This window comes from Eleutherodactylus coqui, chromosome 7, assembly GCF_035609145.1.
Source record: "Eleutherodactylus coqui strain aEleCoq1 chromosome 7, aEleCoq1.hap1, whole genome shotgun sequence".
In the NCBI taxonomy this organism is placed as follows: Eukaryota; Metazoa; Chordata; class Amphibia; order Anura; family Eleutherodactylidae; genus Eleutherodactylus; species Eleutherodactylus coqui.
Genome location: NC_089843.1, coordinates 226,397,265 through 226,423,476, shown reverse-complemented (window position 1 = coordinate 226,423,476; position 26,212 = coordinate 226,397,265). Strand labels below are relative to the sequence as shown.

The following is a 26,212-nucleotide window of genomic DNA, read 5'->3' as shown; positions in this document are numbered from 1 at the left end:
AGCACTGCGTATATTCAATGAACCTGAGAAGTTTAATAACTGTGCTGTGTCCCTGCTTATGTGTCACAGAACGTGAGGGTAGCAGAGTTATTATAACTCTTGGAGAGCAGGTATTTTTTTTCCCAATTAAGGAAAGCAAATGGCGAACCCAGCAGTAAAGCGTAGCTGGCTGCGTATGATTTAGCAATGTTTTTCACGCAGCTCACACGTGTCCACCGCCCGTAAGGACGGACAGAGGCTGGACAAATAGATTTGTTTTCAGTTTTTTCCCACCAACAGGCAGCACTGCGTATATTCTATGAATAATAACTGTGTTGTGGCCCTGCCTATACAATTCTTTCCCTGCAGTATCAATGGAGGGTGGAATGCTCTGCAGAGGCGATTTTGAGAAGCCCAAAAAAAATGCAGCACAGCCAACAGCAGCCTGGACAGTACTGCACACGGATAAATATGGCCCTAGAAAGGACCGTTGAGGTTCTTGAAGGCTACACTCACTCCTAACACTCTCCCTGCCTATGCAGCACTTCTGTCCCTAATGCCAGGTGCAACGGTCTGCAGAGGCGATTTTGAGAAAAAAAAAATCCCACTGCTAACAGCAGCCAACACACAGCTATCAGTGGCCCTAATAAGGACCTTTGGGGGGTCTTGAAGCCTACACTAACTACCAATTCTTTCCCTACAGCAGCTCCGGTATAAACAGCACTGTCCCTCATCTAACTCACACCGCATCTGAGGCGAGCCGCGGGAGGGGCCGACTTTTATATTAGGCGAACACCTGATCTCGCCAGCCACTCACAGCAGGGGGGTGGTATAGGGCTTAAACGTTGCAGGGGGAAGTTGTAATGCCTTCCCTGTCTTTCAATTGGCCAGAAAAGCGCGCTAACGTCTCAGGGAAGGAAGTGAAAGTAACCAGAACACCGCATGGTGTTCGTCACGAATAACGAACATCCCGAACACCCTAATATTCGCACGAATATCAAGCTCGGACGAACGCGTTCGCTCATCTCTAGTCTTAACATAAAATATGGAGGTAAAGAAACAAAGCTTTGGTGGAAAATCAAAAATGTGCTCAAAATCTGCTAAACAGACATAGAAGGGTTGTTTCTGCAATAAGCAAAGATGTTCTCAAGCTGCTTCTATACCCTTGGTTTTGCACAGTAGAACACGGCACTGAAGATGCAGAGACTCAGTGGAAAATCAAAGATGTGCTCAATAAAGACATTTGACAGCTTGCTTTAGCAAGTACGCCTGAACAGGGACTTGAACCCTGGACCCTCAGATTAAAAGTCTGATGCTCTACGGACTGAGCTATCCAGGCTCTGAAAAATGCTCTTCTTAGCTCCTCTAAGCGTCTTAACATAAAATATGGAGGTAAAGAAACAAAGCTTTGGTGGAAAATCAACAATGTGCCCAAAATTTGCTAAACAGACATAGAAGGGTTGTTTCTGCAAAAAACAAAGATTTTCTCAAGCTGCTTCTATACCCTCAGTTTTGCACAGTAGAACACGACAATAAAGAAGCAAAGACTCAGTGGAAAATCAAAGATGTGCTCAATTAAGACATTTGACAGCTTGCTTTAGCAAGTATGCCTGAACAGGGACTTGAACACTGGACCCTCAGATTAAAAGTCTGATGCTCTACCGACTGAGCTATCCAGGCTCTGAAAAATGCTCTTCTTAGCTCCTCTAAGCGTCTTAACATAAAATATGGAGGTAAAGAAACAAAGCTTTGGTGGAAAATCAAAAATGTGCTCAAAATCTGCTAAACAGACATAGAAGGGTTGTTTCTGCAATAAGCAAAGATGTTCTCAAGCTGCTTCTATACCCTTGGTTTTGCACAGTAGAACACGGCACTGAAGATGCAGAGACTCAGTGGAAAATCAAAGATGTGCTCAATAAAGACATTTGACAGCTTGCTTTAGCAAGCACGCCTGAACAGGGACTTGAACCCTGGACCCTCAGATTAAAAGTCTGATGCTCTACTGACTGAGCTATCCAGGCTCTGAAAAATGCTTTTCTTAGCTCCTCTAAGCGTCCTAATATAAAATATGGAGGTAAAGAAACAAAGCTTTGGTGGAAAATCAAAAATGTGCTCAAAATCTGCTAAACAGACATAGAAGGGTTGTTTCTGTAATAAGCAAAGATGTTCTCAAGCTGCTTCTATACCCTTGGTTTTGCACAGTAGAACACGGCACTGAAGATGCAGAGACTCAGTGGAAAATCAAAGATGTGCTCAATAAAGACATTTGACAGCTTGCTTTAGCAAGTACGCCTGAACAGGGACTTGAACCCTGGACCCTCAGATTAAAAGTCTGATGCTCTACCGACTGAGCTATCCAGGCTCTGAAAAATGCTCTTCTTAGCTCCTCTAAGCGTCTTAACATAAAATATGGAGGTAAAGAAACAAAGCTTTGGTGGAAAATCAAAAATGTGCTCAAAATCTGCTAAACAGACATAGAAGGGTTGTTTCTGCAATAAGCAAAGATGTTCTCAAGCTGCTTCTATACCCTTGGTTTTGCACAGTAGAACACGGCACTGAAGATGCAGAGACTCAGTGGAAAATCAAAGATGTGCTCAATAAAGACATTTGACAGCTTGCTTTAGCAAGCACGCCTGAACAGGGACTTGAACCCTGGACCCTCAGATTAAAAGTCTGATGCTCTACCGACTGAGCTATCCAGGCTCTGAAAAATGCTCTTCTTAGCTCCTCTAAGCGTCTTAATATAAAATATGGAGGTAAAGAAACAAAGCTTTGGTGGAAAATCAAAAATGTGCTCAAAATCTGCTAAACAGACATAGAAGGGTTGTTTCTGCAATAAGCAAAGATGTTCTCAAGCTGCTTCTATATCCTTGGTTTTGCACAGTAGAACACGGCACTGAAGATGCAGAGACTCAGTGGAAAATCAAAGATGTGCTCAATAAAGACATTTGACAGCTTGCTTTAGCAAGCACGCCTGAACAGGGACTTGAACCCTGGACCCTCAGATTAAAAGTCTGATGCTCTACTGACTGAGCTATCCAGGCTCTGAAAAATGCTTTTCTTAGCTCCTCTAAGCGTCCTAATATAAAATATGGAGGTAAAGAAACAAAGCTTTGGTGGAAAATCAAAAATGTGCTCAAAATCTGCTAAACAGACATAGAAGGGTTGTTTCTGTAATAAGCAAAGATGTTCTCAAGCTGCTTCTATACCCTTGGTTTTGCACAGTAGAACACGGCACTGAAGATGCAGAGACTCAGTGGAAAATCAAAGATGTGCTCAATAAAGACATTTGACAGCTTGCTTTAGCAAGTACGCCTGAACAGGGACTTGAACCCTGGACCCTCAGATTAAAAGTCTGATGCTCTACCGACTGAGCTATCCAGGCTCTGAAAAATGCTCTTCTTAGCTCCTCTAAGCGTCTTAACATAAAATATGGAGGTAAAGAAACAAAGCTTTGGTGGAAAATCAAAAATGTGCTCAAAATCTGCTAAACAGACATAGAAGGGTTGTTTCTGCAATAAGCAAAGATGTTCTCAAGCTGCTTCTATACCCTTGGTTTTGCACAGTAGAACACGGCACTGAAGATGCAGAGACTCAGTGGAAAATCAAAGATGTGCTCAATAAAGACATTTGACAGCTTGCTTTAGCAAGCATGCCTGAACAGGGACTTGAACCCTGGACCCTCAGATTAAAAGTCTGATGCTCTACCGACTGAGCTATCCAGGCTCTGAAAAATGCTCTTCTTAGCTCCTCTAAGCGTCTTAACATAAAATATGGAGGTAAAGAAACAAAGCTTTGGTGGAAAATCAAAAATGTGCTCAAAATCTGCTAAACAGACATAGAAGGGTTGTTTCTGCAATAAGCAAAGATGTTCTCAAGCTGCTTCTATACCCTTGGTTTTGCACAGTAGAACACGGCACTGAAGATGCAGAGACTCAGTGGAAAATCAAAGATGTGCTCAATAAAGACATTTGACAGCTTGCTTTAGCAAGTACGCCTGAACAGGGACTTGAACCCTGGACCCTCAGATTAAAAGTCTGATGCTCTACCGACTGAGCTATCCAGGCTCTGAAAAATGCTCTTCTTAGCTCCTCTAAGCGTCTTAACATAAAATATGGAGTTAAAGAAACAAAGCTTTGGTGGAAAATCAACAATGTGCCCAAAATTTGCTAAACAGACATAGAAGGGTTGTTTCTGCAAAAAACAAAGATTTTCTCAAGCTGCTTCTATACCCTCAGTTTTGCACAGTAGAACACGACAATAAAGAAGCAAAGACTCAGTGGAAAATCAAAGATGTGCTCAATAAAGACATTTGACAGCTTGCTTTAGCAAGCACGCCTGAACAGGGACTTGAACCCTGGACCCTCAGATTAAAAGTCTGATGCTCTACCGACTGAGCTATCCAGGCTCTGAAAAATGCTCTTCTTAGCTCCTCTAAGTGTCTTAACATAAAATATGGAGGTAAAGAAGCAAAGCTTTGGTGGAAAATCAACAATGTGCCCAAAATTTGCTAAACAGACATAGAAGGGTTGTTTCTGCAAAAAACAAAGATTTTCTCAAGCTGCTTCTATACCCTCAGTTTTGCACAGTAGAACACGACAATAAAGAAGCAAAGACTCAGTGGAAAATCAAAGATGTGCTCAATTAAGACATTTGACAGCTTGCTTTAGCAAGTACGCCTGAACAGGGACTTGAACCCTGATGCTCTACCGACTGAACTATCCAGGCTCTGAACAATGCTCTTCTTAGCTCCTCTAAGCGTCTTAACATAAAATATGGAGGTAAAGAAACAAAGCTTTGGTGGAAAATCAAAAATGTGCTCAAAATCTGCTAAACAGACATAGAAGGGTTGTTTCTGCAATAAGCAAAGATGTTCTCAAGCTGCTTCTATACCCTTGGTTTTGCACAGTAGAACACGGCACTGAAGATGCAAAGACTCAGTGGAAAATCAAAGATGTGCTCAATAAAGACATTTGACAGCTTGCTTTAGCAAGTACACCTGAACAGGGACTTGAACCCTGGACCCTCAGATTAAAAGTCTGATGCTCTACCGACTGAGCTATCCATGCTCTGAAAAATGCTCTTCTTAGCTCCTCTAAGCGTCTTAACATAAAATATGGAGGTAAAGAAACAAAGCTTTGGTGGAAACTCAAAAATGTGCTCAAAATCTACTAAACAGACATAGAAGGGTTGTTTCTGCAAAAAACAAAGATGTTCTCAAGCTGCTTCTATACCCTTGGTTTTGCACAGTAGAACACGACAATACAGAAGCAATGACTCATTGGAAAATCAAAGATGTGCTCAATAAAGATATTTGACAGCTTCCTTTAGCAAGTACGCCTGAACCCTGGACCCTCAGATTAAAAGTCTGATGCTCTACCGACTGAGCTATCCAGGCTCTGAAAAATGCTCTTTTTAGCTCCTCTAAGCATCTCAACATAAAATATGGAGGTAAAGAAACAAAGCTTTGGTGGAAAATCAAAAATGTGCTCAAAATCGGCTAAACAGACATAGAAGGGTTGTTTCTGCAATAACCAAAGATGTTCTTAAGCTGCTTCTATACCCTTGGTTTTGTACAGTAGAACATGGCACTGAAGATGCAAAGACTCAGTGGAAAATCAAAGATGTGCTCAATAAAGACATTTGACAGCTTGCTTTAGCAAGCACGCCTGAACAGGGACTTGAACCCTGGACCCTCAGATTAAAAGTCTGATGCTCTACCGACTGAGCTATCCAGGCTCTGAAAAATGCTCTTCTTAGCTCCTCTAAGCGTCTTAACATAAAATATGGAGGTAAAGAAACAAAGCTTTGGTGGAAAATCAAAAATGTGCTCAAAATTTGCTAAACAGACATAGAAGGGTTGTTTCTGCAAAAAACAAAGATGTTCTCAAGCTGCTTCTATACCCTCAGTTTTGCACAGTAGAACACGGCACTGAAGATGCAGAGACTCAGTGGAAAATCAAAGATGTGCTCAATAAAGACATTTGACAGCTTGCTTTAGCAAGTACGCCTGAACAGGGACTTGAACCCTGGACCCTCAGATTAAAAGTCTGATGCTCTACCGACTGAGCTATCCATGCTCTGAAAAATGCTCTTCTTAGCTCCTCTAAGCGTCTTAACATAAAATATGGAGGTAAAGAAACAAAGCTTTGGTGGAAAATCAAAAATGTGCTCAAAATCTGCTAAACAGACATAGAAGGGTTGTTTCTGCAATAAGCAAAGATGTTCTCAAGCTGCTTCTATACCCTTGGTTTTGCACAGTAGAACACGGCACTGAAGATGCAGAGACTCAGTGGAAAATCAAAGATGTGCTCAATAAAGACATTTGACAGCTTGCTTTAGCAAGCACGCCTGAACAGGGACTTGAACCCTGGACCCTCAGATTAAAAGTCTGATGCTCTACTGACTGAGCTATCCAGGCTCTGAAAAATGCTCTTCTTAGCTCCTCTAAGCGTCTTAACATAAAATATGGAGGTAAAGAAACAAAGCTTTGGTGGAAAATCAACAATGTGCCCAAAATTTGCTAAACAGACATAGAAGGGTTGTTTCTGCAAAAAACAAAGATTTTCTCAAGCTGCTTCTATACCCTCAGTTTTGCACAGTAGAACACAACAATAAAGAAGCAAAGACTCAGTGGAAAATCAAAGATGTGCTCAATTAAGACATTTGACAGCTTGCTTTAGCAAGCACGCCTGAACAGGAACTTGAACCCTGGATCCTCAGATTAAAAGTCTGATGCTCTACCGACTGAGCTATCCAGGCTCTGAAAAATGCTCTTCTTAGCTCCTCTAAGCGTCTTAACATAAAATATGGAGGTAAAGAAACAAAGCTTTGGTGGAAAATCAAAAATGTGCTCAAAATCTGCTAAACAGACATAGAAGGGTTGTTTCTGCAATAAGCAAAGATGTTCTCAAGCTGCTTCTATACCCTTGGTTTTGCACAGTAGAACACGGCACTGAAGATGCAGAGACTCAGTGGAAAATCAAAGATGTGCTCAATAAAGACATTTGACAGCTTGCTTTAGCAAGCACGCCTGAACAGGAACTTGAACCCTGGATCCTCAGATTAAAAGTCTGATGCTCTACCGACTGAGCTATCCAGGCTCTGAAAAATGCTCTTCTTAGCTCCTCTAAGCGTCTTAACATAAAATATGGAGGTAAAGAAACAAAGCTTTGGTGGAAAATCAAAAATGTGCTCAAAATCTGCTAAACAGACATAGAAGGGTTGTTTCTGCAATAAGCAAAGATGTTCTCAAGCTGCTTCTATACCCTTGGTTTTGCACAGTAGAACACGGCACTGAAGATGCAGAGACTCAGTGGAAAATCAAAGATGTGCTCAATAAAGACATTTGACAGCTTGCTTTAGCAAGCACGCCTGAACAGGGACTTGAACCCTGGACCCTCAGATTAAAAGTCTGATGCTCTACTGACTGAGCTATCCAGGCTCTGAAAAATGCTCTTCTTAGCTCCTCTAAGCGTCTTAACATAAAATATGGAGGTAAAGAAACAAAGCTTTGGTGGAAAATCAACAATGTGCCCAAAATTTGCTAAACAGACATAGAAGGGTTGTTTCTGCAAAAAACAAAGATTTTCTCAAGCTGCTTCTATACCCTCAGTTTTGCACAGTAGAACACAACAATAAAGAAGCAAAGACTCAGTGGAAAATCAAAGATGTGCTCAATTAAGACATTTGACAGCTTGCTTTAGCAAGCACGCCTGAACAGGAACTTGAACCCTGGATCCTCAGATTAAAAGTCTGATGCTCTACCGACTGAGCTATCCAGGCTCTGAAAAATGCTCTTCTTAGCTCCTCTAAGCGTCTTAACATAAAATATGGAGGTAAAGAAACAAAGCTTTGGTGGAAAATCAAAAATGTGCTCAAAATCTGCTAAACAGACATAGAAGGGTTGTTTCTGCAATAAGCAAAGATGTTCTCAAGCTGCTTCTATACCCTTGGTTTTGCACAGTAGAACACGGCACTGAAGATGCAGAGACTCAGTGGAAAATCAAAGATGTGCTCAATAAAGACATTTGACAGCTTGCTTTAGCAAGCACGCCTGAACAGGAACTTGAACCCTGGATCCTCAGATTAAAAGTCTGATGCTCTACCGACTGAGCTATCCAGGCTCTGAAAAATGCTCTTCTTAGCTCCTCTAAGCGTCTTAATATAAAATATGGAGGTAAAGAAACAAAGCTTTGGTGGAAAATCAAAAATGTGCTCAAAATCTGCTAAACAGACATAGAAGGGTTGTTTCTGCAATAAGCAAAGATGTTCTCAAGCTGCTTCTATACCCTTGGTTTTGCACAGTAGAACACGGCACTGAAGATGCAGAGACTCAGTGGAAAATCAAAGATGTGCTCAATAAAGACATTTGACAGCTTGCTTTAGCAAGCACACCTGAACAGGAACTTGAACCCTGGATCCTCAGATTAAAAGTCTGATGCTCTACCGACTGAGCTGTCCAGGCTCTGAAAAATGCTCTTCTTAGCTCCTCTAAGTGTCTTAACATAAAATATGGAGGTAAAGAAACAAAGCTTTGGTGGAAAATCAAAAATGTGCTCAAAATCTGCTAAACAGACATAGAAGGGTTGTTTCTGCAATAAGCAAAGATGTTCTCAAGCTGCTTCTATACCCTTGGTTTTGCACAGTAGAACACGGCACTGAAGATGCAGAGACTCAGTGGAAAATCAAAGATGTGCTCAATAAAGACATTTGACAGCTTGCTTTAGCAAGTACGCCTGAACAGGGACTTGAACCCTGGACCCTCAGATTAAAAGTCTGATGCTCTACCGACTGAGCTATCCAGGCTCTGAAAAATGTTCTTCTTAGCTCCTCTAAGCGTCTTAACATAAAATATGGAGGTAAAGAAACAAAGCTTTGGTGGAAAATCAAAAATGTGCTCAAAATCTGCTAAACAGACATAGAAGGGTTGTTTCTGCAATAAGCAAAGATGTTCTCAAGCTGCTTCTATACCCTTGGTTTTGCACAGTAGAACACGGCACTGAAGATGCAGAGACTCAGTGGAAAATCAAAGATGTGCTCAATAAAGACATTTGACAGCTTGCTTTAGCAAGTACGCCTGAACAGGGACTTGAACCCTGGACCCTCAGATTAAAAGTCTGATGCTCTACCGACTGAGCTATCCAGGCTCTGAAAAATGCTCTTCTTAGCTCCTCTAAGTGTCTTAACATAAAATATGGAGGTAAAGAAGCAAAGCTTTGGTGGAAAATCAACAATGTGCCCAAAATTTGCTAAACAGACATAGAAGGGTTGTTTCTGCAAAAAACAAAGATTTTCTCAAGCTGCTTCTATACCCTCAGTTTTGCACAGTAGAACACGACAATAAAGAAGCAAAGACTCAGTGGAAAATCAAAGATGTGCTCAATTAAGACATTTGACAGCTTGCTTTAGCAAGTACGCCTGAACAGGGACTTGAACCCTGATGCTCTACCGACTGAACTATCCAGGCTCTGAACAATGCTCTTCTTAGCTCCTCTAAGCGTCTTAACATAAAATATGGAGGTAAAGAAACAAAGCTTTGGTGGAAAATCAAAAATGTGCTCAAAATCTGCTAAACAGACATAGAAGGGTTGTTTCTGCAATAAGCAAAGATGTTCTCAAGCTGCTTCTATACCCTTGGTTTTGCACAGTAGAACACGGCACTGAAGATGCAAAGACTCAGTGGAAAATCAAAGATGTGCTCAATAAAGACATTTGACAGCTTGCTTTAGCAAGTACACCTGAACAGGGACTTGAACCCTGGACCCTCAGATTAAAAGTCTGATGCTCTACCGACTGAGCTATCCATGCTCTGAAAAATGCTCTTCTTAGCTCCTCTAAGCGTCTTAACATAAAATATGGAGGTAAAGAAACAAAGCTTTGGTGGAAAATCAAAAATGTGCTCAAAATTTGCTAAACAGACATAGAAGGGTTGTTTCTGCAAAAAACAAAGATGTTCTCAAGCTGCTTCTATACCCTCAGTTTTGCACAGTAGAACACGGCACTGAAGATGCAGAGACTCAGTGGAAAATCAAAGATGTGCTCAATAAAGACATTTGACAGCTTGCTTTAGCAAGTACACCTGAACAGGGACTTGAACCCTGGACCCTCAGATTAAAAGTCTGATGCTCTACCGACTGAGCTATCCATGCTCTGAAAAATGCTCTTCTTAGCTCCTCTAAGCGTCTTAACATAAAATATGGAGGTAAAGAAACAAAGCTTTGGTGGAAACTCAAAAATGTGCTCAAAATCTACTAAACAGACATAGAAGGGTTGTTTCTGCAAAAAACAAAGATGTTCTCAAGCTGCTTCTATACCCTTGGTTTTGCACAGTAGAACACGACAATACAGAAGCAATGACTCATTGGAAAATCAAAGATGTGCTCAATAAAGATATTTGACAGCTTCCTTTAGCAAGTACGCCTGAACCCTGGACCCTCAGATTAAAAGTCTGATGCTCTACCGACTGAGCTATCCAGGCTCTGAAAAATGCTCTTTTTAGCTCCTCTAAGCATCTCAACATAAAATATGGAGGTAAAGAAACAAAGCTTTGGTGGAAAATCAAAAATGTGCTCAAAATCGGCTAAACAGACATAGAAGGGTTGTTTCTGCAATAACCAAAGATGTTCTTAAGCTGCTTCTATACCCTTGGTTTTGTACAGTAGAACATGGCACTGAAGATGCAAAGACTCAGTGGAAAATCAAAGATGTGCTCAATAAAGACATTTGACAGCTTGCTTTAGCAAGCACGCCTGAACAGGGACTTGAACCCTGGACCCTCAGATTAAAAGTCTGATGCTCTACCGACTGAGCTATCCAGGCTCTGAAAAATGCTCTTCTTAGCTCCTCTAAGCGTCTTAACATAAAATATGGAGGTATAGAAACAAAGCTTTGGTGGAAAATCAAAAATGTGCTCAAAATCTGCTAAACAGACATAGAAGGGTTGTTTCTGCAAAAAACAAAGATGTTCTCAAGCTGCTTCTATACCCTCAGTTTTGCACAGTAGAACACGGCACTGAAGATGCAGAGACTCAGTGGAAAATCAAAGATGTGCTCAATAAAGACATTTGACAGCTTGCTTTAGCAAGTACGCCTGAACAGGGACTTGAACCCTGGACCCTCAGATTAAAAGTCTGATGCTCTACCGACTGAGCTATCCATGCTCTGAAAAATGCTCTTCTTAGCTCCTCTAAGCGTCTTAACATAAAATATGGAGGTAAAGAAACAAAGCTTTGGTGGAAAATCAAAAATGTGCTCAAAATCTGCTAAACAGACATAGAAGGGTTGTTTCTGCAATAAGCAAAGATGTTCTCAAGCTGCTTCTATACCCTTGGTTTTGCACAGTAGAACACGGCACTGAAGATGCAGAGACTCAGTGGAAAATCAAAGATGTGCTCAATAAAGACATTTGACAGCTTGCTTTAGCAAGCACGCCTGAACAGGGACTTGAACCCTGGACCCTCAGATTAAAAGTCTGATGCTCTACTGACTGAGCTATCCAGGCTCTGAAAAATGCTCTTCTTAGCTCCTCTAAGCGTCTTAACATAAAATATGGAGGTAAAGAAACAAAGCTTTGGTGGAAAATCAACAATGTGCCCAAAATTTGCTAAACAGACATAGAAGGGTTGTTTCTGCAAAAAACAAAGATTTTCTCAAGCTGCTTCTATACCCTCAGTTTTGCACAGTAGAACACAACAATAAAGAAGCAAAGACTCAGTGGAAAATCAAAGATGTGCTCAATTAAGACATTTGACAGCTTGCTTTAGCAAGCACGCCTGAACAGGAACTTGAACCCTGGATCCTCAGATTAAAAGTCTGATGCTCTACCGACTGAGCTATCCAGGCTCTGAAAAATGCTCTTCTTAGCTCCTCTAAGCGTCTTAACATAAAATATGGAGGTAAAGAAACAAAGCTTTGGTGGAAAATCAAAAATGTGCTCAAAATCTGCTAAACAGACATAGAAGGGTTGTTTCTGCAATAAGCAAAGATGTTCTCAAGCTGCTTCTATACCCTTGGTTTTGCACAGTAGAACACGGCACTGAAGATGCAGAGACTCAGTGGAAAATCAAAGATGTGCTCAATAAAGACATTTGACAGCTTGCTTTAGCAAGCACGCCTGAACAGGGACTTGAACCCTGGACCCTCAGATTAAAAGTCTGATGCTCTACTGACTGAGCTATCCAGGCTCTGAAAAATGCTCTTCTTAGCTCCTCTAAGCGTCTTAACATAAAATATGGAGGTAAAGAAACAAAGCTTTGGTGGAAAATCAACAATGTGCCCAAAATTTGCTAAACAGACATAGAAGGGTTGTTTCTGCAAAAAACAAAGATTTTCTCAAGCTGCTTCTATACCCTCAGTTTTGCACAGTAGAACACAACAATAAAGAAGCAAAGACTCAGTGTAAAATCAAAGATGTGCTCAATTAAGACATTTGACAGCTTGCTTTAGCAAGCACGCCTGAACAGGAACTTGAACCCTGGATCCTCAGATTAAAAGTCTGATGCTCTACCGACTGAGCTATCCAGGCTCTGAAAAATGCTCTTCTTAGCTCCTCTAAGCGTCTTAACATAAAATATGGAGGTAAAGAAACAAAGCTTTGGTGGAAAATCAAAAATGTGCTCAAAATCTGCTAAACAGACATAGAAGGGTTGTTTCTGCAATAAGCAAAGATGTTCTCAAGCTGCTTCTATACCCTTGGTTTTGCACAGTAGAACACGGCACTGAAGATGCAGAGACTCAGTGGAAAATCAAAGATGTGCTCAATAAAGACATTTGACAGCTTGCTTTAGCAAGCACGCCTGAACAGGAACTTGAACCCTGGATCCTCAGATTAAAAGTCTGATGCTCTACCGACTGAGCTATCCAGGCTCTGAAAAATGCTCTTCTTAGCTCCTCTAAGCGTCTTAATATAAAATATGGAGGTAAAGAAACAAAGCTTTGGTGGAAAATCAAAAATGTGCTCAAAATCTGCTAAACAGACATAGAAGGGTTGTTTCTGCAATAAGCAAAGATGTTCTCAAGCTGCTTCTATACCCTTGGTTTTGCACAGTAGAACACGGCACTGAAGATGCAGAGACTCAGTGGAAAATCAAAGATGTGCTCAATAAAGACATTTGACAGCTTGCTTTAGCAAGCACACCTGAACAGGAACTTGAACCCTGGATCCTCAGATTAAAAGTCTGATGCTCTACCGACTGAGCTGTCCAGGCTCTGAAAAATGCTCTTCTTAGCTCCTCTAAGTGTCTTAACATAAAATATGGAGGTAAAGAAACAAAGCTTTGGTGGAAAATCAAAAATGTGCTCAAAATCTGCTAAACAGACATAGAAGGGTTGTTTCTGCAATAAGCAAAGATGTTCTCAAGCTGCTTCTATACCCTTGGTTTTGCACAGTAGAACACGGCACTGAAGATGCAGAGACTCAGTGGAAAATCAAAGATGTGCTCAATAAAGACATTTGACAGCTTGCTTTAGCAAGTACGCCTGAACAGGGACTTGAACCCTGGACCCTCAGATTAAAAGTCTGATGCTCTACCGACTGAGCTATCCAGGCTCTGAAAAATGCTCTTCTTAGCTCCTCTAAGCGTCTTAACATAAAATATGGAGGTAAAGAAACAAAGCTTTGGTGGAAAATCAAAAATGTGCTCAAAATCTGCTAAACAGACATAGAAGGGTTGTTTCTGCAATAAGCAAAGATGTTCTCAAGCTGCTTCTATACCCTTGGTTTTGCACAGTAGAACACGGCACTGAAGATGCAGAGACTCAGTGGAAAATCAAAGATGTGCTCAATAAAGACATTTGACAGCTTGCTTTAGCAAGTACGCCTGAACAGGGACTTGAACCCTGGACCCTCAGATTAAAAGTCTGATGCTCTACCGACTGAGCTATCCAGGCTCTGAAAAATGCTCTTCTTAGCTCCTCTAAGTGTCTTAACATAAAATATGGAGGTAAAGAAACAAAGCTTTGGTGGAAAATCAAAAATGTGCTCAAAATCTGCTAAACAGACATAGAAGGGTTGTTTCTGCAATAAGCAAAGATGTTCTCAAGCTGCTTCTATACCCTTGGTTTTGCACAGTAGAACACGGCACTGAAGATGCAGAGACTCAGTGGAAAATCAAAGATGTGCTCAATAAATACATTTGACAGCTTGCTTTAGCAAGCACGCCTGAACAGGGACTTGAACCCTGGACCCTCAGATTAAAAGTCTGATGCTCTACCGACTGAGCTATCCAGGCTCTGAAAAATGCTCTTCTTAGCTCCTCTAAGCGTCTTAACATAAAATATGGAGGTAAAGAAACAAAGCTTTGGTGGAAAATCAAAAATGTGCTCAAAATCTGCTAAACAGACATAGAAGGGTTGTTTCTGCAATAAGCAAAGATGTTCTCAAGCTGCTTCTATACCCTTGGTTTTGCACAGTAGAACACGGCACTGAAGATGCAGAGACTCAGTGGAAAATCAAAGATATGCTCAATAAAGACATTTGACAGCTTGCTTTAGCAAGTACGCCTGAACAGGGACTTGAACCCTGGACCCTCAGATTAAAAGTCTGATGCTCTACCGACTGAGCTATCCAGGCTCTGAAAAATGCTCTTCTTAGCTCCTCTAAGCGTCTTAACATAAAATATGGAGGTAAAGAAACAAAGCTTTGGTGGAAAATCAAAAATGTGCTCAAAATCTGCTAAACAGACATAGAAGGGTTGTTTCTGCAATAAGCAAAGATGTTCTCAAGCTGCTTCTATACCCTTGGTTTTGCACAGTAGAACACGGCACTGAAGATGCAGAGACTCAGTGGAAAATCAAAGATGTGCTCAATAAAGACATTTGACAGCTTGCTTTAGCAAGTACGCCTGAACAGGGACTTGAACCCTGGACCCTCAGATTAAAAGTCTGATGCTCTACCGACTGAGCTATCCAGGCTCTGAAAAATGCTCTTCTTAGCTCCTCTAAGCGTCTTAACATAAAATATGGAGGTAAAGAAACAAAGCTTTGGTGGAAAATCAACAATGTGCCCAAAATTTGCTAAACAGACATAGAAGGGTTGTTTCTGCAAAAAACAAAGATTTTCTCAAGCTGCTTCTATAACCTCAGTTTTGCACAGTAGAACACGACAATAAAGAAGCAAAGACTCAGTGGAAAATCAAAGATGTGCTCAATTAAGACATTTGACAGCTTGCTTTAGCAAGTACACCTGAACAGGGACTTGAACCCTGGACCCTCAGATTAAAAGTCTGATGCTCTACCGACTGAGCTATCCAGGCTCTGAAAAATGCTCTTCTTAGCTCCTCTAAGCGTCTTAACATAAAATATGGAGGTAAAGAAACAAAGCTTTGGTGGAAAATCAAAAATGTGCTCAAAATCTGCTAAACAGACATAGAAGGGTTGTTTCTGCAATAAGCAAAGATGTTCTCAAGCTGCTTCTATACCCTTGGTTTTGCACAGTAGAACACGGCACTGAAGATGCAGAGACTCAGTGGAAAATCAAAGATGTGCTCAATAAAGACATTTGACAGCTTGCTTTAGCAAGTACGCCTGAACAGGGACTTGTACCCTGGACCCTCAGATTAAAAGTCTGATGCTCTACCGACTGAGCTATCCAGGCTCTGAAAAATGCTCTTCTTAGCTCCTCTAAGCGTCTTAACATAAAATATGGAGGTAAAGAAACAAAGCTTTGGTGGAAACTCAAAAATGTGCTCAAAATCTACTAAACAGACATAGAAGGGTTGTTTCTGCAAAAAACAAAGATGTTCTCAAGCTGCTTCTATACCCTTGGTTTTGCACAGTAGAACACGACAATACAGAAGCAAAGACTCAGTGGAAAATCAAAGATGTGCTCAATAAAGACATTTGACAGCTTGCTTTAGCAAGCACGCCTGAACAGGGACTTGAACCCTGGACCCTCAGATTAAAAGTCTGATGCTCTACCGACTGAGCTATCCAGGCTCTGAAAAATGCTCTTCTTAGCTCCTCTAAGGGTCTTAACATAAAATATGGAGGTAAAGAAACAAAGCTTTGGTGGAAAATCAAAAATGTGCTCAAAATCTACTAAACAGACATAGAAGGGTTGTTTCTGCAAAAAACAAAGATGTTCTCAAGCTGCTTCTATACCCTTGGTTTTGCACAGTAGAACACGACAATACAGAAGCAAAGACTCAGTGGAAAATCAAAGATGTGCTCAATAAAGACATTTGACAGCTTGCTTTAGCAAGCACGCCTGGACAGGGACTTGAACCCTGGACCCTCAGATTAAAAGTCTGATGCTCTACCGACTGAGCTATCCAGGCTCTGAAAAATGCTCTTCTTAGCTCCTCTAAGCGTCTTAACATAAAATATGGAGGTAAAGAAACAAAGCTTTGGTGGAAAATCTACAATGTGCCCAAAATTTGCTAAACAGACATAGAAGGGTTGTTTCTGCAAAAAACAAAGATTTTCTCAAGCTGCTTCTATACCCTCAGTTTTGCACAGTAGAACACGACAATAAAGAAGCAAAGACTCAGTGGAAAATCAAAGATGTGCTCAATTAAGACATTTGACAGCTTGCTTTAGCAAGTACGCCTGAACAGGGACTTGAACCCTGATGCTTTACCGACTGAACTATCCAGGCTCTGAACAATGCTCTTCTTAGCTCCTCTAAGCGTCTTAACATAAAATATGGAGGTAAAGAAACAAAGCTTTGGTGGAAAATCAAAAATGTGCTCAAAATCTGCTAAACAGACATAGAAGGGTTGTTTCTGCAATAAGCAAAGATGTTCTCAAGCTGCTTTTATACCCTTGGTTTTGCACAGTAGAACACGGCACTGAAGATGCAGAGACTCAGTGGAAAATCAAAGATGTGCTCAATAAAGACATTTGACGGCTTGCTTTAGCAAGTACGCCTGAACAGGGACTTGAACCCTGAACCCTCAGATTAAAAGTCTGATGCTCTACCGACTGAGCTATCCAGGCTCTGAAAAATGCTCTTCTTAGCTCCTCTAAGCGTCTTAACATAAAATATGGAGGTAAAGAAACAAAGCTTTGGTGGAAAATCAAAAATGTGCTCAAAATCTGCTAAACAGACATAGAAGGGTTGTTTCTGCAATAAGCAAAGATGTTCTCAAGCTGCTTCTATACCCTTGGTTTTGCACAGTAGAACACGGCAATGAAGATGCAGAGACTCAGTGGAAAATCAAAGATGTGCTCAATAAAGACATTTGACAGCTTGCTTTAGCAAGTACGCCTGAACAGGGACTTGAACCCTGGACCCTCAGATTAAAAGTCTGATGCTCTACCGACTGAGCTATCCAGGCTCTGAAAAATGCTCTTCTTAGCTCCTCTAAGCGTCTTAACATAAAATATGGAGGTAAAGAAACAAAGCTTTGGTGGAAAATCAAAAATGTGCTCAAAATCTGCTAAACAGACATAGAAGGGTTGTTTCTGCAATAAGCAAAGATGTTCTCAAGCTGCTTCTATACCCTTGGTTTTGCACAGTAGAACACGGCACTGAAGATGCAGAGACTCAGTGGAAAATTAAAGATGTGCTCAATAAAGACATTTGACAGCTTGCTTTAGCAAGTACGCCTGAACAGGGACTTGAACCCTGGACGCTCAGATTAAAAGTCTGATGCTCTACTGACTGAGCTATCCAGGCTCTGAAAAATGCTCTTCTTAGCTCCTCTAAGCGTCTTAACATAAAATATGGAGGTAAAGAAACAAAGCTTTGGTGGAAAATCAACAATGTGCCCAAAATTTGCTAAACAGACATAGAAGGGTTGTTTCTGCAAAAAACAAAGATTTTCTCAAGCTGCTTCTATACCCTCAGTTTTGCACAGTAGAACACGACAATAAAGAAGCAAAGACTCAGTGGAAAATCAAAGATGTGCTCAATTAAGACATTTGACAGCTTGCTTTAGCAAGTACGCCTGAACAGGGACTTGAACCCTGATGCTTTACCGACTGAACTATCCAGGCTCTGAACAATGCTCTTCTTAGCTCCTCTAAGTGTCTTAACATAAAATATGGAGGTAAAGAAACAAAGCTTTGGTGGAAAATCAAAAATGTGCTCAAAATCTGCTAAACAGACATAGAAGGGTTGTTTCTGCAATAAGCAAAGATGTTCTCAAGCTGCTTCTATACCCTTGGTTTTGCACAGTAGAACACGGCACTGAAGATGCAGAGACTCAGTGGAAAATCAAAGATGTGCTCAATAAAGACATTTGACAGCTTGCTTTAGCAAGTACGCCTGAACAGGGACTTGAACCCTGGACCCTCAGATTAAAAGTCTGATGCTCTACCGACTGAGCTATCCAGGCTCTGAAAAATGCTCTTCTTAGCTCCTCTAAGCGTCTTAACATAAAATATGGAGGTAAAGAAACAAAGCTTTGGTGGAAAATCAAAAATGTGCTCAAAATCTGCTAAACAGACATAGAAGGGTTGTTTCTGCAATAAGCAAAGATGTTCTCAAGCTGCTTCTATACCCTTGGTTTTGCACAGTAGAACACGGCACTGAAGATGCAGAGACTCAGTGGAAAATCAAAGATGTGCTCAATAAAGACATTTGACAGCTTGCTTTAGCAAGTACGCCTGAACAGGGACTTGAACCCTGGACCCTCAGATTAAAAGTCTGATGCTCTACCAACTGAGCTATCCAGGCTCTGAAAAATGCTCTTCTTAGCTCCTCTAAGCGTCTTAACATAAAATATGGAGGTAAAGAAACAAAGCTTTGGTGGAAAATCAAAAATGTGCTCAAAATCTGCTAAACAGACATAGAAGGGTTGTTTCTGCAATAAGCAAAGATGTTCTCAAGCTGCTTCTATACCCTTGGTTTTGCACAGTAGAACACGGCACTGAAGATGCAGAGACTCAGTGGAAAATCAAAGATGTGCTCAATAAAGACATTTGACAGCTTGCTTTAGCAAGTACGCCTGAACAGGGACTTGAACCCTGGACCCTCAGATTAAAAGTCTGATGCTCTACCGACTGAGCTATCCAGGCTCTGAACAATGCTCTTCTTAGCTCCTCTAAGCGTCTTAACATAAAATATGGAGGTAAAGAAACAAAGCTTTGGTGGAAAATCAAAAATGTGCTCAAAATCTGCTAAACAGACATAGAAGGGTTGTTTCTGCAATAAGCAAAGATGTTCTCAAGCTGCTTTTATACCCTTGGTTTTGCACAGTAGAACACGGCACTGAAGATGCAGAGACTCAGTGGAAAATCAAAGATGTGCTCCATAAAGACATTTGACGGCTTGCTTTAGCAAGTACGCCTGAAGAGGGACTTGAACCCTGGACCCTCAGATTAAAAGTCTGATGCTCTACCGACTGAGCTATCCAGGCTCTGAAAAATGCTCTTCTTAGCTCCTCTAAGCGTCTTAACATAAAATATGGAGGTAAAGAAACAAAGCTTTGGTGGAAAATCAAAAATGTGCTCAAAATCTGCTAAACAGACATAGAAGGGTTGTTTCTGCAATAAGCAAAGATGTTCTCAAGCTGCTTCTATATCCTTGGTTTTGCACAGTAGAACACGGCACTGAAGATGCAGAGACTCAGTGGAAAATCAAAGATGTGCTCAATAAAGACATTTGACAGCTTGCTTTAGCAAGTACGCCTGAACAGGGACTTGAACCCTGGACCCTCAGATTAAAAGTCTGATGCTCTACCGACTGAGCTATCCAGGCTCTGAAAAATGCTCTTCTTAGCTCCTCTAAGCGTCTTAACATAAAATATGGAGGTAAAGAAACAAAGCTTTGGTGGAAAATCAAAAATGTGCTCAAAATCTGCTAAACAGACATAGAAGGGTTGTTTCTGCAATAAGCAAAGATGTTCTCAAGCTGCTTCTATACCCTTGGTTTTGCACAGTAGAACACGGCACTGAAGATGCAGAGACTCAGTGGAAAATTAAAGATGTGCTCAATAAAGACATTTGACAGCTTGCTTTAGCAAGTACGCCTGAACAGGGACTTGAACCCTGGACCCTCAGATTAAAAGTCTGATGCTCTACCGACTGAGCTATCCAGGCTCTGAAAAATGCTCTTCTTAGCTCCTCTAAGCGTCTTAACATAAAATATGGAGGTAAAGAAACAAAGCTTTGGTGGAAAATCAAAAATGTGCTCAAAATCTGCTAAACAGACATAGAAGGGTTGTTTCTGCAATAAGCAAAGATGTTCTCAAGCTGCTTCTATACCCTTGGTTTTGCACAGTAGAACACGGCACTGAAGATGCAGAGACTCAGTGGAAAATCAAAGATGTGCTCAATAAAGACATTTGACAGCTTGCTTTAGCAAGTACGCCTGAACAGGGACTTGAACCCTGGACCCTCAGATTAAAAGTCTGATGCTCTACCGACTGAGCTATCCAGGCTCTGAAAAATGCTCTTCTTAGCTCCTCTAAGCGTCTTAACATAAAATATGGAGGTAAAGAAACAAAGCTTTGGTGGAAAATCAACAATGTGCCCAAAATTTGCTAAACAGACATAGAAGGGTTGTTTCTGCAAAAAACAAAGATTTTCTCAAGCTGCTTCTATACCCTTGGTTTTGCACAGTAGAACACGACAATAAAGAAGCAAAGACTCAGTGGAAAATCAAAGATGTGCTCAATTAAGACATTTGACAGCTTGCTTTAGCAAGTACGCCTGAACAGGGACTTGAACCCTGATGCTTTACCGACTGAACTATCCAGGCTCTGAACAATGCTCTTCTTAGCTCCTCTAAGTGTCTTAACATAAAATATGGAGGTAAAGAAACAAAGCTTTGGTGGAAAATCAAAAATGTGCTCAAAATCTGCTAAACAGACATAGAAGGGTTGTTTCTGCAATAAGCAAAGATGTTCTCAAGCTGCTTCTATACCCTTGGTTTTGCACAGTAGAACACGGCACTGAAGATGCAGAGACTCAGTGGAAAATCAAAGATGTGCTCAATAAAGACATTTGACAGCTTGCTTTAGCAAGTACGCCTGAACAGGGACTTGAACCCTGGACCCTCAGATTAAAAGTCTGATGCTCTACCGACTGAGCTATCCAGGCTCTGAAAAATGCTCTTCTTAGCTCCTCTAAGCGTCTTAACATAAAATATGGAGGTAAAGAAACAAAGCTTTGGTGGAAAATCAACAATGTGCCCAAAATTTGCTAAACAGACATAGAAGGGTTGTTTCTGCAAAAAACAAAGATTTTCTCAAGCTGCTTCTATACCCTTGGTTTTGCACAGTAGAACACGACAATAAAGAAGCAAAGACTCAGTGGAAAATCAAAGATGTGCTCAATTAAGACATTTGACAGCTTGCTTTAGCAAGTACGCCTGAACAGGGACTTGAACCCTGATGCTTTACCGACTGAACTATCCAGGCTCTGAACAATGCTCTTCTTAGCTCCTCTAAGCGTCTTAACATAAAATATGGAGGTAAAGAAACAAAGCTTTGGTGGAAAATCAAAAATGTGCTCAAAATCTGCTAAACAGACATAGAAGGGTTGTTTCTGCAATAAGCAAAGATGTTCTCAAGCTGCTTCTATACCCTTGGTTTTGCACAGTAGAACACGGCACTGAAGATGCAGAGACTCAGTGGAAAATCAAAGATGTGCTCAATAAAGACATTTGACAGCTTGCTTTAGCAAGTACGCCTGAACAGGGACTTGAACCCTGGACCCTCAGATTAAAAGTCTGATGCTCTACCGACTGAGCTATCCAGGCTCTGAAAAATGCTCTTCTTAGCTCCTCTAAGCGTCTTAACATAAAATATGGAGGTAAAGAAACAAAGCTTTGGTGGAAAATCAAAAATGTGCTCAAAATCTGCTAAACAGACATAGAAGGGTTGTTTCTGCAATAAGCAAAGATGTTCTCAAGCTGCTTCTATACCCTTGGTTTTGCACAGTAGAACACGGCACTGAAGATGCAGAGACTCAGTGGAAAATCAAAGATGTGCTCAATAAAGACATTTGACAGCTTGCTTTAGCAAGTACGCCTGAACAGGGACTTGAACCCTGGACCCTCAGATTAAAAGTCTGATGCTCTACCGACTGAGCTATCCAGGCTCTGAACAATGCTCTTCTTAGCTCCTCTAAGCGTCTTAACATAAAATATGGAGGTAAAGAAACAAAGCTTTGGTGGAAAATCAAAAATGTGCTCAAAATCTGCTAAACAGACATAGAAGGGTTGTTTCTGCAATAAGCAAAGATGTTCTCAAGCTGCTTTTATACCCTTGGTTTTGCACAGTAGAACACGGCACTGAAGATGCAGAGACTCAGTGGAAAATCAAAGATGTGCTCAATAAAGACATTTGACGGCTTGCTTTAGCAAGTACGCCTGAAGAGGGACTTGAACCCTGGACCCTCAGATTAAAAGTCTGATGCTCTACCGACTGAGCTATCCAGGCTCTGAAAAATGCTCTTCTTAGCTCCTCTAAGCGTCTTAACATAAAATATGGAGGTAAAGAAACAAAGCTTTGGTGGAAAATCAAAAATGTGCTCAAAATCTGCTAAACAGACATAGAAGGGTTGTTTCTGCAATAAGCAAAGATGTTCTCAAGCTGCTTCTATACCCTTGGTTTTGCACAGTAGAACACGGCACTGAAGATGCAGAGACTCAGTGGAAAATCAAAGATGTGCTCAATAAAGACATTTGATAGCTTGCTTTAGCAAGCACGCCTGAACAGGGACTTGAACCCTGTATCCTCAGATTAAAAGTCTGATGCTCTACCGACTGAGCTATCCAGGCTCTGAAAAATGCTCTTCTTAGCTCCTCTAAGCGTCTTAACATAAAATATGGAGGTAAAGAAACAAAGCTTTGGTGGAAAATCAAAAATGTGCTCAAAATCTGCTAAACAGACATAGAAGGGTTGTTTCTGCAATAAGCAAAGATGTTCTCAAGCTGCTTCTATATCCTTGGTTTTGCACAGTAGAACACGGCACTGAAGATGCAGAGACTCAGTGGAAAATCAAAGATGTGCTCAATAAAGACATTTGACAGCTTGCTTTAGCAAGTACGCCTGAACAGGGACTTGAACCCTGGACCCTCAGATTAAAAGTCTGATGCTCTACCGACTGAGCTATCCAGGCTCTGAAAAATGCTCTTCTTAGCTCCTCTAAGCGTCTTAACATAAAATATGGAGGTAAAGAAACAAAGCTTTGGTGGAAAATCAAAAATGTGCTCAAAATCTGCTAAACAGACATAGAAGGGTTGTTTCTGCAATAAGCAAAGATGTTCTCAAGCTGCTTCTATACCCTTGGTTTTGCACAGTAGAACACGGCACTGAAGATGCAGAGACTCAGTGGAAAATTAAAGATGTGCTCAATAAAGACATTTGACAGCTTGCTTTAGCAAGTACGCCTGAACAGGGACTTGAACCCTGGACCCTCAGATTAAAAGTCTGATGCTCTACCGACTGAGCTATCCAGGCTCTGAAAAATGCTCTTCTTAGCTCCTCTAAGCGTCTTAACATAAAATATGGAGGTAAAGAAACAAAGCTTTGGTGGAAAATCAAAAATGTGCTCAAAATCTGCTAAACAGACATAGAAGGGTTGTTTCTGCAATAAGCAAAGATGTTCTCAAGCTGCTTCTATACCCTTGGTTTTGCACAGTAGAACACGGCACTGAAGATGCAGAGACTCAGTGGAAAATCAAAGATGTGCTCAATAAAGACATTTGACAGCTTGCTTTAGCAAGTACGCCTGAACAGGGACTTGAACCCTGGACCCTCAGATTAAAAGTCTGATGCTCTACCGACTGAGCTATCCAGGCTCTGAAAAATGCTCTTCTTAGCTCCTCTAAGCGTCTTAACATAAAATATGGAGGTAAAGAAACAAAGCTTTGGTGGAAAATCAACAATGTGCCCAAAATTTGCTAAACAGACATAGAAGGGTTGTTTCTGCAAAAAACAAAGATTTTCTCAAGCTGCTTCTATACCCTTGGTTTTGCACAGTAGAACACGACAATAAAGAAGCAAAGACTCAGTGGAAAATCAAAGATGTGCTCAATTAAGACATTTGACAGCTTGCTTTAGCAAGTACGCCTGAACAGGGACTTGAACCCTGATGCTTTACCGACTGAACTATCCAGGCTCTGAACAATGCTCTTCTTAGCTCCTCTAAGCGTCTTAACATAAAATATGGAGGTAAAGAAACAAAGCTTTGGTGGAAAATCAAAAATGTGCTCAAAATCTGCTAAACAGACATAGAAGGGTTGTTTCTGCAATAAGCAAAGATGTTCTCAAGCTGCTTCTATACCCTTGGTTTTGCACAGTAGAACACGGCACTGAAGATGCAGAGACTCAGTGGAAAATCAAAGATGTGCTCAATAAAGACATTTGACAGCTTGCTTTAGCAAGTACGCCTGAACAGGGACTTGAACCCTGGACCCTCAGATTAAAAGTCTGATGCTCTACCGACTGAGCTATCCAGGCTCTGAAAAATGCTCTTCTTAGCTCCTCTAAGCGTCTTAACATAAAATATGGAGGTAAAGAAACAAAGCTTTGGTGGAAAATCAAAAATGTGCTCAAAATCTGCTAAACAGACATAGAAGGGTTGTTTCTGCAATAAGCAAAGATGTTCTCAAGCTGCTTCTATACCCTTGGTTTTGCACAGTAGAACACGGCACTGAAGATGCAGAGACTCAGTGGAAAATCAAAGATGTGCTCAATAAAGACATTTGACAGCTTGCTTTAGCAAGTACGCCTGAACAGGGACTTGAACCCTGGACCCTCAGATTAAAAGTCTGATGCTCTACCGACTGAGCTATCCAGGCTCTGAAAAATGCTCTTCTTAGCTCCTCTAAGTGTCTTAACATAAAATATGGAGGTAAAGAAACAAAGCTTTGGTGGAAAATCAACAATGTGCCCAAAATTTGCTAAACAGACATAGAAGGGTTGTTTCTGCAAAAAACAAAGATTTTCTCAAGCTGCTTCTATACCCTCAGTTTTGCACAGTAGAACACGACAATAAAGAAGCAAAGACTCAGTGGAAAATCAAAGATGTGCTCAATTAAGACATTTGACAGCTTGCTTTAGCAAGTACGCCTGAACAGGGACTTGAACCCTGATGCTTTACCGACTGAACTATCCAGGCTCTGAACAATGCTCTTCTTAGCTCCTCTAAGCGTCTTAACATAAAATATGGAGGTAAAGAAACAAAGCTTTGGTGGAAAATCAAAAATGTGCTCAAAATCTGCTAAACAGACATAGAAGGGTTGTTTCTGCAATAAGCAAAGATGTTCTCAAGCTGCTTTTATACCCTTGGTTTTGCACAGTAGAACACGGCACTGAAGATGCAGAGACTCAGTGGAAAATCAAAGATGTGCTCAATAAAGACATTTGACGGCTTGCTTTAGCAAGTACGCCTGAAGAGGGACTTGAACCCTGGACCCTCAGATTAAAAGTCTGATGCTCTACCGACTGAGCTATCCAGGCTCTGAAAAATGCTCTTCTTAGCTCCTCTAAGCGTCTTAACATAAAATATGGAGGTAAAGAAACAAAGCTTTGGTGGAAAATCAAAAATGTGCTCAAAATCTGCTAAACAGACATAGAAGGGTTGTTTCTGCAATAAGCAAAGATGTTCTCAAGCTGCTTCTATACCCTTGGTTTTGCACAGTAGAACACGGCACTGAAGATGCAGAGACTCAGTGGAAAATCAAAGATGTGCTCAATAAAGACATTTGACAGCTTGCTTTAGCAAGTACGCCTGAACAGGGACTTGAACCCTGGACCCTCAGATTAAAAGTCTGATGCTCTACCGACTGAGCTATCCAGGCTCTGAAAAATGCTCTTCTTAGCTCCTCTAAGCGTCTTAACATAAAATATGGAGGTAAAGAAACAAAGCTTTGGTGGAAAATCAAAAATGTGCTCAAAATCTGCTAAACAGACATAGAAGGGTTGTTTCTGCAATAAGCAAAGATGTTCTCAAGCTGCTTCTATACCCTTGGTTTTGCACAGTAGAACACGGCACTGAAGATGCAGAGACTCAGTGGAAAATCAAAGATGTGCTCAATAAAGACATTTGACAGCTTGCTTTAGCAAGTACGCCTGAACAGGGACTTGAACCCTGGACCCTCAGATTAAAAGTCTGATGCTCTACCGACTGAGCTATCCAGGCTCTGAAAAATGCTCTTCTTAGCTCCTCTAAGCGTCTTAACATAAAATATGGAGGTAAAGAAACAAAGCTTTGGTGGAAAATCAACAATGTGCCCAAAATTTGCTAAACAGACATAGAAGGGTTGTTTCTGCAAAAAACAAAGATTTTCTCAAGCTGCTTCTATACCCTTGGTTTTGCACAGTAGAACACGACA

The 26,212-nt window shown here is 41.0% G+C and overlaps 3 non-coding genes across 3 annotated transcripts; all 3 read right to left on the bottom strand.

Moving 5' to 3' along the window:
- Positions 1 to 3,632: 3,632 nt before the first annotated feature.
- TRNAK-UUU (transfer RNA lysine (anticodon UUU)) lies at positions 3,633 to 3,705 on the bottom strand. Its single transcript has one exon. It is a non-coding gene; the product is annotated as a tRNA-Lys (tRNA).
- Positions 3,706 to 16,183: 12,478 nt separating this feature from the next.
- Positions 16,184 to 16,256, bottom strand: TRNAK-UUU (transfer RNA lysine (anticodon UUU)). Its single transcript has one exon. It is a non-coding gene; the product is annotated as a tRNA-Lys (tRNA).
- Positions 16,257 to 18,528: 2,272 nt separating this feature from the next.
- On the bottom strand, positions 18,529 to 18,601 carry TRNAK-UUU (transfer RNA lysine (anticodon UUU)). The gene has a single exon. It is a non-coding gene; the product is annotated as a tRNA-Lys (tRNA).
- Positions 18,602 to 26,212: the final 7,611 nt, after the last annotated feature.